The sequence below is a fragment of the Pleurodeles waltl genome, chromosome 10 (assembly GCF_031143425.1).
Source record: "Pleurodeles waltl isolate 20211129_DDA chromosome 10, aPleWal1.hap1.20221129, whole genome shotgun sequence".
In the NCBI taxonomy this organism is placed as follows: Eukaryota; Metazoa; Chordata; class Amphibia; order Caudata; family Salamandridae; genus Pleurodeles; species Pleurodeles waltl.
Genome location: NC_090449.1, coordinates 899,022,437 through 899,040,876, shown reverse-complemented (window position 1 = coordinate 899,040,876; position 18,440 = coordinate 899,022,437).

Here is an 18,440-nt window from a genome sequence, read left to right as displayed (position 1 = left end):
AGTGACTTCCAAGTCACACATCCCCAACACATAACACCTGTGGGGGGGAGACTAAGCAATTTTTACCAACATTGGGAAGAGATAACAACAGACACTTGGGTACTGGCAATTATCCAGCATGGTTATTGCATAGAATTTCTCAAATTCCCTCCAAACGTCCCACCGAAAACACACAATATGTCAAAACAACATATAGATCTTCTAGGACTAGAAGTTCACGCATTGCTACAGAAAGAAGCAATAGAATTAGTACCAAACCAACAGAAAGGAACAGGAGTTTACTCTCTTTACTTTCTCATACCCAAAAAAGACAAGAGTCTGAGACCTATTTTAGATCTCAGAACATTAAATACCTACATCAAATCAGATCACTTTCACATGGTGACATTACAGGACATAATCCCACTGCTCAAACAACAAGACTACATGACAACACTAGACCTAAAGGATGCATATTTCCATATACCAATACATCCTTCACACAGAAAGTATTTAAGGTTTGTATTCCAAGGGGTACATTACCAATTCAAGGTGTTGCCATTCGGAATAACAACTGCGCCAAGAGTTTTTACAAAATGCCTGGCAGTCGTAGCTGCACATATCAGAAGGCAGCAAATACATGTGTTTCCGTACCTAGACGATTGGTCAATCAAAACCAACACGCTAGAACGATGTTCACAACACACAAAGTATGTCATAGAAACCCTCCACAAACTCGGTTTCTCAATCAACTACACAAAGTCACACCTGCCGTGTCAAACACAGCAATACTTACGGCGACAATCAACACAAAGGGTTCAAGCATTTCAAAATGTAATACAGGCCATGTATCCAAAACAAAAATAACAAGTCAAAATGGTGATGAAACTCCTAGGCATGATGTCCTCATGCATAGCCATTGTCCCACACGCAAGGTTGCACATGCGGCCCTTACAACAGTGCCTAGCATCACAATGGTCACAGGCACAGGGTCAACTTCAAGATCTGGTGTTGGTAGACCGCCAAACATACACCTCGCTTCAATGGTGGAACAGTATAAATTTAAACCAAGGGCGGCCTTTCCAGGACCCAGTGCCACAATATGTAATAACAACAGATGCCTCCATGATAGGGTGGGGAGCACACCTCAATCAACACAGCATCCAAGGACAATGGGACACTCAGCAAAAACAGTTTCACATAAATCACTTAGAGCTATTGGCAGTATTTCTAGCACTGAAAGCATTTTAACCCATAATAAGCCACAAACACATTCTTGTCAAAACAGACAACATGACAACAATGTATTACCTAAACAAACAGGGAGGGACTCACTCAACACAGTTGTCTCCTGGCACAGAGAATATGGCATTGGGCAATTCACAACCACATTCCCCTAATAGCACAATTTATTCCAGGAATTCAGAATCAGTTAGCAGACAATCTCTCTCGGGATCACCAACAGATCCACAAATGGGAAATTCACCCCCAAATACTGAACACTTACTTCCAGAGTTGGGGAACACCACAAATAGATCTATTTGCAACAAAGGAAAATGTAAAATGCCGTAACTTCGCATCCAGGTACCCACAAGATCAGTCTCGGGGCAATGCGTTATGGATGAGTTGGTCAGGGATATTTGCTTACGCTTTTCCCCCCTCTCCTTCCATATCTGGTAAACAAGTTGAGTCAAAACAAACTCAGACTCATACTAATAGCGCCAACATGGGCAAGACAACCTTGGTATACAACACTACTAGACCTCTCAGTAGTGCCTCATGTCAAACTACCAAACAGACCAGATCTGTTAACGCAACACAAACAACAGATCAGACACCCAAATCCAGCATCGATGAATCTAGCAATTTGGCTCCTGAAGTCCTAGAGTTCGGACACTTAGACCTTACACAGGAATGTATGGAGGGAGGTCATAAAACAAGCTAGGAAACCTACCACTAGACATTGCTATGCAAATAAGTGGAAAAGATTTGTTTATTACTGCCATAATAATCAAATTCAACCCTTACACGCATCTGCCAAAGACATCGTAAGACACTTACTACATTTGCAAAAGTCAAAGCTAGCTTTTTCTTTCATTAAGATACATCTTACCGCAATTTCAGCTAACCTGCAAATTACGCACTCAACTTCACTATTTAGGATACCAGTCATAGAAGCGTTTATGGAAGGCCTAAAGAGAATTATATCACCAAGAACACCACCAGTTCCTTCATGGAACCTCAACATTGTCTTAACACGACTCATGGGTCCACCTTTTGAGCCCATGCACTCTTGTGAAATGCAATACTTAACATGCAAAGTTGCATTTTTAATTGCCATCACATCTTTAAGAAGAGTAGGTTGGATTCAAGCATTTACCATACAAGAACCATTTATTCAAATACACAAGCATAAAGTGGTTCTACGAACAAATCCTAAATTTTTACCAAAAGTCATATCACCGTTCCACTTGAATCAAACAGTAGAATTACCAGTGTTCTTCCCACAGCCAGATTCTGTAGCTGAAAGAGCACTACATACATTAGACATCAAAAGAGTGTTAATGTACTACATTGACAGAACAAAACTAATTCGAAAAACAAAACAATTATTTATTGCTTTCCAAAAACCTCATACAGGGAATCCAATTTCTAAACAAGGCATTGCTAGATGGATAGTTAAGTGCATTCAAACCTGTTATCTTAAAGCAAAAAGAGAACTGCCTATTACACCAAAGGCACACTCAACTAGAAAGAAAGGTGCTACCATGGCCTTTCTAGGAAATATTCCAATGACCGAAATATGTAAAGCAGCTACATGGTCTACGCCTCATACATTTACCAAACACTACTGTGTAGATGTGTTAACGGCACAACAAGCCACAGTAGGTTAAGCAGTACTACGAACATTGCTTCAAACAACTTCAACTCCTACAGGCTGAACCACCGCTTTTGGGGAGATAACTGCTTACTAGTCTATGCACAGCATGTGTATCTGCAGCTACACATGCCATCGAACGGAAAATGTCACTTACCCAGTGTACATCTGTTCGTGGCATTAGTCGCTGCAGATTCACATGCGCCCACCCGCCTCCCCGGGAGCCTGTAGCCGTTTAGAAGTTGATCTTGAACATTTGTAAATTTATAAATATATTACTTTAAACTACATTATGTACATACGTATTCACTCCATTGCATGGGCACTATTACTAGCATACACAACTCCTACCTCACCCTCTGCGGGGAAAAAATCTAAGATGGAGTCGATGCCCATGCGCAATGGAGCCGAAATGGGAGGAGTCCCTCGATCTCGTGACTCGAAAAGACTTCTTCGAAGAAAAACAACTTGTAACACTCTGAGCCCAACACCAGATGGCGGGATGTGCACAGCATGTGAATCTGCAGCGACTAATGCCACGAACAGATGTACACTGGGTAAGTGACATTTTCCATATATATATATATATATATATATATATGTATATATTCGGTGGCATGTGTAGCTGCAGATACACATGCTGTGCATTATACTTCTGCCATCTGGTGTTGGGCTCGGAGTGTTACAAGTTGTTTTTCTTCGAAGAAGTGTTTTCGAGTCACGGGATCGAGTGACTCCTCTTCGGTTCCATTGCACATGGGCATCGACTCCATGTTAGATTGTTTTCTTTCTGCCGTTGGGTTTGGACGTGTTTCCTTTCGCTCCAAAAGTTTGATTCGGAAAACTTAGAAACCACCTTATTTTTGTCAGTTTTGTATTGATCAGGTTTATATCTTCCATCGACACATCGGTACCGTCGGAGAAGAAAACTTTACTCACCCTTGGGGGCGCACGCGCCCAACTCTGGCCTAGTCAGGCAGACCACGTGGAAGCCTCATGGATCGGACTCCTTTCCGATTCTGTCCTCTGTGCCACGCGAAATTCCCTTATACAGACCAACCTCTCGTCTGTTATCTTTGCCTTTCCCCCAGATCATCGGGAAGAAAATTGTGAGGCCTCCCGATCCTTCCAGTCCAAAAAGACTCGAGATGGCGTCCAGAAGCTCCGAACATCTCGGCGTCGAAGAGGAAGAGATCATGCAGACAGCAGTCTCCATTCAAGGTTCCGACTCCGACCAGGAATCCAAGGAAGACAGACCAGCCACGGCAGGGCAACATGTGAGTACGCCTGCCCCTGTACCATCACAAAGACCGAAACATAAGGCCTTGGGTACGCCACTGCCAGAAGGCCATGGCTCGACCCAAACAAAGACATCCGGTGACCAAACTGCCAGTTTGGCACCGAAAAAGGCCACTCCTCTGAAACCATCGGAGTCGATAAAAGGCTCTATTTCTGACTCGAGCAAACACCATTTTTCGGAGTCGAAAATTCGGAAATCCCTTACGGAGCCAAGAACATCCACTACACCATCTTTTTCTATACCGAAAAAGCCGGCTTTGGAACCGAAAAGAGCAGGATACACAGAGGAACATGGACTTTCAAAAAGACTAAAAGAAAGCCACAAAACCTCTGCAGAGGAGACTCAAGTACAGCCAGTACTTGAAGTAATGGATGAGAGGCAAAGCCAGGATTCATATCCATAAGGAAACCGGCAGAATCCTAACAGCACCTCCTCTAAAACCTAAGAGGAAGCTAGCCTTTCAGGAGGAATTGGACACTATGCAGCCTCCAGCTAAAGTGCCAAAGCCGAAGGAGAAACCACCACCTCCTCAATTTTCTCCTCCTCATTCTCCTCCTCACTCTCCAATCCTGCATATCTCTCCTACCAGTCCTACACCAGTGCAGTCACCATCACACTCTTTTGACTCACTACAGGGCAATGTAGATCCATGGGATCTTTATGATCCACATCCCATTCCCAGCAATGACCCTGACTGCTATCCCTCTAAGCCTTCACCACCTGAGAATAGCACTGTGTACAATCAGGTTTTAGCCAGGGCTGCTGCATACCATAGTGTCACCATGCACACTGAACTGTTGGAAGAGGATTTTTTGTTTAATGACCTCTCCTCCACACATTCAAAATATCAGTCCCTCCCCATGTTACCAGGCATGCTAAAACACGCCATCAAATATTTAATGAGCCAGTTAAAGCAAGAATAATTACGCTCAGGATAGAGAAAAAATACAAACCACCTTCCTCTGATCCTGATTACATAACTCAACAAGTTCCTCCTGATTCGGTAGTAGTAAGCGCTGCCAGAAAAGGGCAAACTCAGTGTCATCAGGTGATGCACCCCCACCAGACAAAGAAAGCAGAAAGTTTGATGCTGCAGGGAAGAGAGTTGCACCCAAAGCAGCTAATCAATGGAGGATAGCTAACTCACAGGCACTGTTAGCTAGATACGACAGGGCCCATTGGGATGAGATACAAGGCATAATTCAGCATCTCCCCAAAGAACATCAGAAAAGGGCACAGCAAATAGTGGAGGAAGGGCAAGCCATCACCAATAGTCAAATTAGATCTGCCCTAGACGCAGCAAACACCACTGCGAGAAGTGTCAACACTGCAGTAACCATAAGGACGCATGCATGGCTCAGGTCCTCTGGCTTTAAACCCGAAATACAGCAAGCGGTGTTAAACATGCCGTTCAATAAAAAAAAACTTTTTGGCCCAGAAGTTGATATAGCCATTGAGAAATTGCGTAAAGATTCTGATACCGCAAAAGCAATGGGTGCCACTATACTCCACACCATGAGTACTCGCAAACATTTTCCCAGGGGCCAAAACGTTGGTCTGTGACGTGCCTGGGGGCCGCATTGAGGCAGTGGTGGTCTGGTGGGTGGCTGGGGGTATTGGTGGCAAGGTAGGTGTAGGAGAAGCAAATTATATACATCTAGTGGCTGAAAAAAACAATGGGAAACCAGAAAACCTGGAACTAATCCCGGCTTACCCACTTTTCCAAATTGTGTGATCCTAGGCAATTGTTTAGAGTCTCACTTTTCCTCCTTTTTCTGCATTGTCACATTTAAGATGACCTCAAAATACATGATTCATGGTGTGTGCTGTACAAAACCTGCTTCTATGTTTGATTTATTAAAGTGTAATGTTGTTCATGTATGATAGGAACCCAGGCCACCCATAAAGCGCACATACCAAGTGACTTGTCTCTTTAATTTACTATTGGTGGTGGTCTCAGGGTAAGGGAAATAATTAATGTTTCCAAATTTATGTTTTCAAATTTATGTTTGAAAACTATCACTTTTAAATGGATACATCTCAGTGCACTGATAAAATAAATTGTACTTAGGAGAAAAGGTTCTGCATGTTAACTAAATACACTTATTTAATTTTGAAGAGGCTGTCTTAGTTTTACACTTGTGTTGCAAGATGTCTTTAAAAATGAAGGCGTTTCTAAAGTTAAGAGCAGGAGTCCCTAGTTACTTCCTTTCTTTATGACCAATTGAGCTCGAAATAAATGATTGTGCGTGTGTTTTATATTTTTATTGCTAGTGCAGAGTCAAGCAAACAGCTGCCCAGTGCTCCTGTTGCTCAAAGGGCCGCATGTAAAGGTCAGAGGGGCCGCACTTTGAGTATCCATGCTCCACACCATACAGGGGATCCCTTCGGAAAACTCAGTTTAGAGATGGATTTAGAACACAAACATCACAGGCATTCACATTGCAGGCAAAACCAACCTACCAACCACAATACCAACAAGGTGGTTTTAGAGCTACATATAGAGGGCAGTATCCCAGAAATAGAGGGAAATTTCAAACCTCTAAGCAAACTCCACAGCACTCTAAGCAGTGACTTGCTTCATCCCCTTCCACTCCACACCTCTCCTGTGGGGGGAAGACTACAACAGTTCCACACAAATTGGCAAAACATTACCACAGACAATTGGGTACCATCAATTGTCCGCAATGGTTATTGCCTAGAATTGATACAAACTCCCCCAATCATTCCACCAAAACCACACAAACTATCCACAGAACACATTAGTCTGTTACAGGAAGAAGTAAAATCTCTATTACTCAAACAAGCAATAGAACCCGTGCCACAAGATCAAGTAGGGACGGGAGTTTATTCACAAAATTTCCTGATTCCCCAAAAAGATGGGACCCTAAGACCAATAATAGATCTCAGGACCCTCAATCTTTACATCCTGTCAGAACATTTTCACATGGTAACTCTTCAAGATGTTATCCCACTACTCCAAAAACACGATTTTATGGCAACATTAGACCTCAAGGATGCATATTTTCATATACCCATCAATCCAGCGCACAGAAAATATCTCAGGTTTGTCATTCAAGGAAAGCACTATCAGTTCAAAGCGTTACCCTTCGGAATAACAACAGCTCCTAGGGTATTCACAAAGTGCCTAGCGGTAGTCGCAGCCTACCTAAGAAGACAACATATACATGTCTTATCATATCTAGACGATTGGCTAATGAAAACAGTCATACGCAGTGTCAAACCCATACGCATTACGTGATACAAACCCTGCACAAGCTAGGGTTCTCAATAAATTACCAAAAGTCACACTTATAACCTGCACAAATACAACAGTATCTGAGTGCAATACTAAATACTCAAAAGGCGCTAGCATGTCCAAATACGCAAAGAATACAAGCATTGCAAAACATAATCACACAGATACAGACAAATCAACAGTACACTGTTGGATTTGTCATGAAGATTTTAGGGATGATGGCATCATGTATTGCAATTGTTCCACATGCAAGACTAAACATGCGGCCATTACAACAGTGCCTTGCACAACAATGGTCACAGGCACATGGTCAACTTCAAGATCTAGTGTTGATAGACCACCAAACATGCATGTCCCTTCAGTGGTGGATTTCCACAAATCTAAACAAAGGGCGGCCATTTCAAGACCCTGTCCCTCAGACCACAATTACAACAGATGCATCAATGATTGGTTAGGGAACTCACCTCAACAATCACAACGTTTGAGGACAATGGGATGCCGAACACAAACAGATACACATAAATCACTTTGAGTTGTTAGCTGTCTTCCTAGCACTCAAAGCTTTTCAGCCTCTTCTCACTCAGAAGAATGTCCTTAACAAAACAGACAACCGTGTATTACCTAACAAACAAGGAGGGACACATTCGTCCCAACTCTCCCTCCTAGCCCAAAACACTTTGAAATGGGCAATCCACAACCAAATTCACCTGGTAGCACCATACATTCCAGGGATACACAACCAATTGGCAAATGTTCTCAGCAGAAATCAACAAACACACGAGTGGGAGATTCACCCTCAAGTACTTCAAAAATACTTTCTACAATGGGGAACACCAAACATAGATCTGTTCGCCACAAGCGAAAATGCAAAATGCCAAAACTTCTCATCCAGACACCCACACCCCCTATCCAAGGGCAATGCTCTATGGATCAATTGATCAGGGATATTTGCTTACGCTTTTCCATTTGTAGTCAACAAATTTGCGTCAAAACACACTCAATATGATACTCATAGCACCAACGTGGGCCCGTCAGCCGTGGTACACAACATTGTTATACCTGTCAGTAGTACCACACTCCAAGCTCCCAAACAGACCAGACCTGTTGACACAAAACAAAGGGCAGATCAGGCACCCAAATCCCAAGACACTCAATCTGGCGATTTAGCTTCTAAGGTCATAGAGTTTGGATATTTACAACTACCTTCAGAATGTATGGATGTGATTAAGCAATCAAGAAAACCCACTACTAGACAGTGCTATGCTAACAAATGGAAAAGATTTGTATATTACTGTCAATCTAAACAGATTGTACCTCTTACATCATCAATACAAGATATTGTCTGCTATTTACTTCATTTACAGAAATCAAATCTTGCATTCTCTTCCATAAAAATACATCTTACGGCTTTCAGCATATTTACAAAATATACAGCACAGCTCTTTATTTAGAGTTCATGTTATTAAAGCTTTCATGGAAGGCTTAAAACGCATCATTCCACCCAGGACACCTCCAGTTCCCTCTTGGAATTTAAACATAGTGCTTACACAACTTATTGGCCCACCATTTGAACCTATGCACTCATGTCAAATGCGATTCTTAACATGGTAGGTTGCCTTCCTAGTCACACTTACATTGTTGCAAGGAGTCAGTGAAATTCAAGATTTCGCTATTGAAGAACCTTTCATACAAGTACACAAACATAAAGTTGTACTAAGAACAAACCCCAAATTTCTTCCAAAAGTAGTATCACCTTTTCATAGAAATCAAACAGTGGAACTACCAGTCTGCTTCCCACAGCCAGATTCTGTGGCAGAAAGGGCTCTACATAGATCGAGGGACTCCTCCCATTTCGGCTCCATTGCGCATGGGCGTCGACTCCATCTTAGATTGTTTTTTTTTCCGCCATCGGGTTCGGACGTGTTCCTTTTCGCTCCGGGTTTCGGTTCGGAAAGTTAGTTAGAATCTCGGAAAAAACGTCCGTATTGTTTGCGTTCGGTATTGGGTTAGTTATAATAGATCGACACCGACTTTTGAAGAGCTCCGGTGGCCCTTTGGGTTTTTTTTTCGATCCCCCGTCGGGGCCTGGTCTGCCCGGCCACGTGTCTCTTCAAGGCTGATGGAACGGACCCCATTCCGCTTCTGCCCAAAATGCCATAACAAGTATCCATATACAGATCAGCATCTGGTCTGTAACTTGTGTTTGTCGCCAGAACACAAGGAAGATACTTGTGAAGCCTGTCGAGCGTTTCGGTCCAGGAAGACACTAAGAGACCGAAGCGCAAGAAGACTGCAGATGGCATCAGCGCCGACTGGACAAGGGCGTTTCGAGGAGGAAGAAGAAACCTTCTGCATCCAGGAATCGGACTCGGATGAGACCGATCCCGAAGAGACGCCGAAAACCGTGAGTAAGACGTCGAAACATAAAACTCACGAGAAGACCACAAAAACCCAGGGGACGCCACCGCCAACAGGCCATGGCTTAACCTGAAAAATAGGTGACCGATCATCGGCACCGAAAAAGGGCACGCTGGTGTCGAAGTCATCTGACTCCGGTCGAGATACCGCCACACAGCAATCTCGGGCCCGAGATAGCGGCTCGGAGCAAGTTCGGCACCGAGACAGCGGCACCGAAATGAGTCGGCACCGAGAAACAACGACGCCAAAAGTAAAAAAGGTTTTGTCAGAGCCGAAAAAAGTAGCCGAAAAGGTTTCGATACCGAAACATCCGGCCTCGGAACCGAAATCAAGTTCCTACACAGAGGAACAAGGCCTGTCCTCACAAATGAAAATACATAAATTTGGACAGGAATTGGAGACAATGGAGCCAGACTACACCCAAAGAAGGCTCCACATCCAAAAAGAAACAGGAAAGATCAGCACTCTCCCTCCTATTAGGATGAAACGCAAACTTGCCTTCCAGGAGAAAGACAAGCAGCCACAGGCAAAGGTGGCTAAACAAGTAAGCCCGCCACCGTCTCCACAACGCTCGTCGCAAACATCACCGGTAGCCACTCCACCTATGATGCAATCCCCAACTCATACATTGATGAGTCAAGATGACCCTGACGCGTGGGACCTTTATGATGCACCAGTGTCAGATAATAGCCCTGACTGTTACCCAGCTAGACCGTCGCCACCAGAAGATAGTACAGCCTACGCACAGGTGGTGTCGAGGGCAGCGGCATTTCTCAATGTCAGCCTGCATGCAGAGCCCATTGAAGACGACTTTCTATTTAATACAGTCGTCCACACACAGCCAGTACCAGAGTCTTCCCATGCTACCCGGAATGCTAATACACTCCAAACAAGTGTTTGAGGAGCCTGTAAAAGGAAGGGCCATTACTCCAAGAGTGGAGAAAAAATATAAACCGTCACCAACAGACCCTGTGTACATCCCACAACAGCTAACACCGGACTCAGTTGTAGTAGGGGCAGCTCGCAAGAGAGCGAACTCACATACTTCAGGAGATGCACCACCTCCAGATAAAGAAAGTCGCAAATTCGACGCAGCAGGCAAAAGGGTGGTGGCACAAGCAGCAAACCAGTGGCGTATTGCAAACTTACAGGCTTTGTTGGCCAGATACGATAGGGCTCATTGGGACGAAATGCAACACTTTATAGAACATTTGCCCAAGGAGTTCCAAAAGAGAGCACAGCAAGTAGTAGAAGAAGGACAGAGTGTCTCCAACAATCAGATACGGTCAGCAATGGATGCAGCAGACACAGCTGCTAGAACTGTCAACACAGCAGTGACAATAAGGAGACATGCATGGCTGCGTACATCAGGATTTAAACCAGAAATACAGCAAGCTGTGCTGAATATGCCATTTAACGGACAGCAGTTGTTTGGGTCGGAGGTGGACACTGCTATCGAAAAACTTAAGAAAGACACTGATACGGCCAAAGCCATGGGCGCGCTCTACTCCCCACAGAGCAGAGGCATATTTCGAAAAACACAGTTTCGAGGGGGGTTTCGAGGGCAAAGCACAGAACCCACGACCTCACAAACAAGGCCCACTTATCAGAGCCAATATATGCGAGGAAGTTTTCGGGGACAATATAGAGGGGGACAGTTCCAAAAAAGTAGAGGGAAGTTCCAAAGCCCCAAAACTCCTCAAAACAAGCATTGACTCCCAAGTCACACATCCCCAACACATAACACCTGTGGGGGGGAGACTAAGCAAATTTTACGAACATTGGGAGGAGATAACAACAGACACTTGGGTACTGGCAATTATCCAGCATGGTTATTGCATAGAATTTCTCAAATTCCCTCCAAACGTCCCACCGAAAACACACAATATGTCAAAACAACATATAGAACTTCTAGGACTAGAAGTTCAGGCATTGCTACAGAAAGAAGCAATAGAATTAGTACCAAACCAACAGAAAGGGACAGGAGTTTACTCTCTGTACTTTCTCATACCCAAAAAAGACAAGAGTCTGAGACCTATATTAGATCTCAGAACATTAAATACCTACATCAAATCAGATCACTTTCACATGGTGACATTACAGGACGTAATCCCACTGCTCAAACAACAAGACTACATGTCAACACTAGACCTAAAGGATGCATATTTCCATATACCGATACATCCTTCACACAGAAAGTACTTAAGGTTTGTATTCCAAGGGGTACATTACCAATTCAAGGTGTTGCCATTCGGAATAACAACTGCGCCAAGAGTTTTTACAAAGTGCCTGGCAGTCGTAGCTGCACATATCAGAAGGCAGCAAATACATGTGTTACTGTACCTAGACGATTGGCTAATCAAAACCAACACGCTAGAACGGTGTTCACAACACACAAAGTATGTCATAGAAAACCTCCACAAACTAGGTTTCTCAATCAACTACACAAAGTCACACCTTCTGCCGTGTCAAACACAGCAATAATTAGGGGCGACAATCAACACAGCAAAGGGGATTGCCACTCCAAGTCCACAAAGGGTTCAGGCATTTCACATTGTGATACAGACCATGTATCCAAAACAAAAAATACAAGTCAAAATAGTGGTGAAACTTCTAGGCATGATGTCCTCATGCATAGCCATTGTCCCAAACTCAAGGTTGCACATGCGGCCCTTACAGCAGTGCCTAGCATCACAATGGTCACAGGCACAGGGTCAACTTCTAGATCTGGTGTTGATAGACCGCCAAACATACACCTCGCTTCAATGGTGGAACAGTATAAATTTAAACCAAGGGCGGCCTTTCCAAGACCCAGTGCCACAATATGTAATAACGACAGATGCCTCCATGATAGGGTGAGGAGCACACATCAATCAACACAGCATCCAAGGACAATGGGACACTCAGCAAAAACAGCTCCACATAAATCACTTAGAACTATTGGCAGTATTTCTAGCGCTAAAAGCATTTCAACCCATAATAAGCCACAAACACATTCTTGTCAAAACTGACAACATGACAACGATGTATTACCTAAACAAACAGGGAGGGACACACTCAACACAGTTGTGTCTCCTGGCACAGAAAATATGGCATTGGGTGATTCACAACCACATTCGCCTAATAGCACAATTTATTCCAGGAATTCAGAATCAGTTGGCAGACAATCTCTCTCGGGATCACCAACAGATCCACGAATGGGAGATTCACCCCCAAATACTGAACGCTTACTTCCAGAGTTGGGGAACACCACAAATAGATCTATTTGCAACAAAGGAAAACGCAAAATGCCGAAACTTCGCATCCAGGTACCACAACATCAGTCTCAGGGCAATGCGTCATGGATGAGTTGGTCAGGGATATTTGCTTACGCTTTTCCCCCTCTCCCACTCCTTCCATATCTAGTAAACAAGTTGAGTCAAAACAAACTCAAACTCATACTAATAGCGCCAACATGGGCAAGACAACCTTGGTACACAACACTACTAGACCTCTCAGTAGTGCCTCATGTCAAACTACCAAACAGACCAGATCTGTTAACGCAACACAAACAACAGATCAGACACCCAAATCCAGTATTGCTGAATCTAGCAATTTGGCTCCTGAAGTCCTGGAGTTCGGACACTTAGACCTTACACAAGAATGTATGGAGGTCCTAAAACAAGCCAGAAAACCTACCACTAGACATTGCTATGCAAATAAGTGGAAAAGATTTGTTTATTACTGCCATAATAATCAAATTCATCCTTTACACGCATCTGCCAAAGACATCGTAAGATACTTACTACATTTGCAAAAGTCAAAGCTAGCATTTTCTTCCATTAAGATACATCTTACCGCAATTTCAGCTTACCTGCAAATTACGCACTCAACTTCACTATTTAGGATACCAGTCATAAAAGCGTTTATGGAAGGCCTAAAAAGAATTATACCACCAAGAACACCACCAGTTCCTTCATGGAACCTCAACATTGTCTTAACACGACTCATGGGTCCACCTTTTGAGCCCATGCATTCTTGTGAAATGCAATACTTAACATGGAAAGTTGAATTTTAATTGCCATCACATCTCTGAGAAGAGTAAGTGAGATTCAAGCATTTACCATTCAAGAACCATTTATTCAAATACACAAGCATAAGGTAGTTCTAAGGACAAATCCTAAATTCTTACCAAAAGTCATATCACTGTTCCACTTGAATCAAACAGTAGAATTACCAGTGTTCTTCCCACAGCCAGATTCTGTAGCTGAAAGAGCACTATATACATTAGACATCAAAAGAGCGTTAATGTACTACATTGACAGAACAAAACTAATTCGAAAAACAAAACAATTATTTATTGTTTTCCAAAAACCTCATACAGGAAATCCAATTTCTAAACAAGGCATTGCTAGATGGATAGTTAAGTGCATTCAAACCTGTTATCTTAAAGCAAAAAGAGAACTGCCTATTACACCAAAGGCACACTCAACTAGAAAGAAAGGTGCTACCATGGCCTTTCTAGGAAATATTCCAAAGACCGAAATATGTAAGGCAGCTACATGGTCTACGCCTTATACGTTTACCAAACACTACTGTGTAGATGTGTTAACGGTACAACAAGCCACAGTAGGCCAAGAAGTACTACGAACATTGTTTCAAACAACTTCAACTCCTACAGGCTGAACCACCGCTTTTGGGGAGATAACTGCTTACTAGTCTATGCACAGCATGTGTATCTGCAGCTACACATGCCATCGAACGGAAAATGTCACTTACCCAGTGTACATCTGTTCGTGGCATTAGTCGCTGCAGATTCACATGCGCCCACCCGCCTCCCCGGGAGCCTGTAGCCGTTTAGAAGTTGATCTTGAACATTTGTAAGTTTGTAAATATATTACCTTAAACTTCATTATGTAAATACGTATTCACTCCATTGCATGGGCACTATTACTAGCATACACAACTCCTATCTCACCCTCTGCGGGGAAAACAATCTAAGATGGAGTCGACGCCCATGCGCAATGGAGCTGAAATGGGAGGAGTCCCTCGATCTCGTGACTCGAAAAGACTTCTTCGAAGAAAAACAACTTTTAACACTCCGAGCCCAACACCAGATGGCGGGATGTGCACAGCATGTGAATCTGCAGCGACTAATGCCACGAACAGATGTACACTGGGTAAGTGACATTTTCCATATATATATATATATATATATATATATATATATAGATTTGCATAAGCATGGACATCTCTTTTCTTTTTCACAGATATACTCTACAACTCCTACCTTAACCTCTGCGGGAAAACAATCTAACATGGAGTTGATGCCCATGCGCAGTGGAACCGAAGAGGAGTCACTCAATCCCGTGACTCGAAAACACTTCTTCAAAGAAAAACAACTTGTAACACTCAGAGCCCAACACTAAATGGCAAAGTATAATGCACAGCATGTGAATCTGCAGCGGAACATGCCACGAACATATGTACACTGAGTAAGTGACATTTTCCATATATCCCCTTTCTCGCTGTAGCCTTTCACCACTTCAGTCCAGTAGTCTAAGATTTTAATGCAAGACCACGTAAGGTGCATGAAGGAGGCTCCGTTCTTCCCACAGCAGGAATACTCAGCATACCTATCTGGATAACTTCTCAGCATACCTATCTGGATAACTTCTCCTTAATTTGATCGGGTGAAATAAGTGCAATGCAGTTGAAATGTGTCAACTTAAATCTGGCATTACCAGAGCACCCTTTACCCAGGGCAAATTTTGTAGCCCATTCCCTGTCACTGAGTTGGTGTCCAAAATCAACCTCTCAGTTTAGTCTGGCCCTCAACATCATCTAAAGTCTGTCTGCCTTCAGGGCCTTGTACATTAGGGTCACCAAGGCCCGTATTTATACTTTTTTTAGCGCCGCATTTGCGCGGCTTTTTGACGCAAAACGGCGCAAACCTACAAAATACAATGGCATTTTGCAAGTTTGCACCGTTTTTTTGGTTCAAAAAACGACGCAAATGGGCGCAAAAAAAGTATAAATACAGGCCCAAGTGTCCACTCTTTCCCTGTTGTGTAACAACTTGTAGTATTTTAGTCGGAGAGGTTTTTCAGGAAAAGCTCCCTGGCTGTCCATGGCAATCTTGGTGTACTGCAAAAACTGAACTGTGCCCACTGCAAAAGCATTGTCAGCTTCCTGAAGTGTTATGAATATCTCATGCAGGAGTAAATTTCCCAGTAGCTGGGAAACCCCATTCCTCCAGCGGCCCACTATTGTATCTGCACTTATATGTTTGGAGGCTGTGAAACTTGCAAGTCTAATCCCTTTGTGGAAGGTGGTTCTTTAAGGTCCTTATTAACTGCATTCTCAGACATAAGATGTCTGTCTCACTGTATGGGGTAGTTCCTGTGCGCCCCGGTTCCCATCATGAGCAGTTACATCAGGGCTGTAATAGCAGATGTCCCTCGAAACGTGGTTTTCTCAATTATCCTCCCCTGATATTCTCAGAGCAGCATCTTGTATGTGAGCAGCATAATTCAATTCCATGACCTGGAGACCCAGCTTCTTCTATCTGGTCAAGCTTTAACATATCCAAAACGACCCTGGTTTGTTTTCCAGCACACAATGACACAAATAGGCTATTCAGCTTCTTAAAAGTGTCTGGAAGCTGTGAACGTTGGGAATTTTGCACATTGTAAAGGCAACACGGAAGGAACACCATTTTTGCAATTGCCACCCACCCCCTGCCCTAAAATGGAAAGTTGCAGCTTATTACAAAAATCTAATGATGTCTGCATTCCTTCTAATACCCTCCCAATATTGTTCCGGTATTGCTTCTCAGCTGAGGTTGCTCCCCCAACACCAAGATACCTGAATATATCTGTCTCCAATTTTATGCCTAAGTTAGGCAACTGTATCCCTGTCCTCCACCTATATCCTCAAGGGGCGCAACAAGGTTTTTTTCCTATTGTTCAATGGCACCAAACTTGCCCAAGCAAGCCAACAGAACCGGAACTGATTCCCTGGGTCACCACAAATCGAACAATGTCATCTACACATAAGGAGATCACGTGATTTCACCAAAAATGATCCCCTGGTCTCTCAACTCCATCCTAAATTCCACGACGAAAAGTAGAGGAGATAGAGGGCAACCATGCGTAGTACCTTGGGATTTGTATAAATTTGGTATCAAGCATGTCAGTAATTGGCCTTTCTGCAAGGTTTCCCCTGTCTTTTTGCTTCTGACCTCCTGTGTTTGATCCTGTGCTGATTGTTTTCGCTGCCTTTAGGACTCTGGGCACTTTCTACTGCTGACCAGTGCTAAAGTGCATGGGGTGTCTGTCTAAATGGTGTTGGTGATTGCTTTATCCATAATTGCCATATTTGATTTACTAGTGTGTCCCTAGTATAATGCACCATGTGTGCCCAGGACCTGTAAATCAAATGCTACTAGTGGGCCTGCAGGACTGATTTTGCCACCCACATGAGTAGCCCTGTAAGCATAAATTATTAAATAATAGTGGAGCACTCAAAAATATATACATTAAGTACTTAATACAGTGCCTGATAGGACAATTTGAGGAAATATGTTTCAAAAACCAATATGTAAGAAGAAATACAGTCAAACGTGTTGAAACATAAGGGTGTCCAAATTAAATGTGATCATTATTAATTTTAATATTATTACAATACTATATAAAGAGAAAAAAAACAAAAAAATAATTGTTGAATTCAAAATGTATACAATAGTATAGAAAATCAAAAAAGAGAAATTCTCTCGCACCAAATGCACAATAAAGCTAATGTCCATTTACATGAAGTTCCATTTGACAATTAAATACAAGAAGGTCCACTGTCTGTGAGACATCCACTAATGGAAGTAGCTACCAGTTCATATGATGTGTATCCAATAGTCCAATCTATTGTAGACTTATCCGTAGATGGTAGTAAATTTCAGCCCATAAGGTACTTACAGCCGACACGTGTTTGATCCCAAGCCGGGACTTTATCAAGGCTGGCAATACAGTGACATGGAGAGAACAGAAATTGTATTATGAACTATATCATATAATCCATTAGTGTTACTCAAATGTAACCATCACAAGTAGTGTATACCAAATAATAGGCGTTGAGATACCTTGTGATCCAGCATACCAAGTAGTTGTGTAAAAGTCAGGAATCCCAAGATAGTGAGACCATTACACTGTGAGCAAGAAAAGACCCTTAGATATAATACGACACCCATATATCCACCAATAAAGTGAGTGACTACAGAACAACCCATTAGCAATTCCTTGTAAAGTTGCGCATGTTATTTAATGGTAGACATTAGAAATCATCTATAATAAAGTTATCACAGCAAAAACATACAACGGAGGATGCTGAACATACCTTCAATGTTCATTCATTACTCTACTGCAAAAGACAGTTTCTCAGAAAGCCACTCTGTAAAGTGATACTCAGAAGCTCAGTAAAGAATAGAGCCTACTAATATATTTAAAAAAAAGTATATAACTAAGTGGCAAAACAAATATCCATAAATATGGAAATACTTAGTGCCAAGACCAATAAGATCATGTCGTGTAAATAGACCTGTATATAGTCAAGTAATTAAAAATGCAAAAATATAG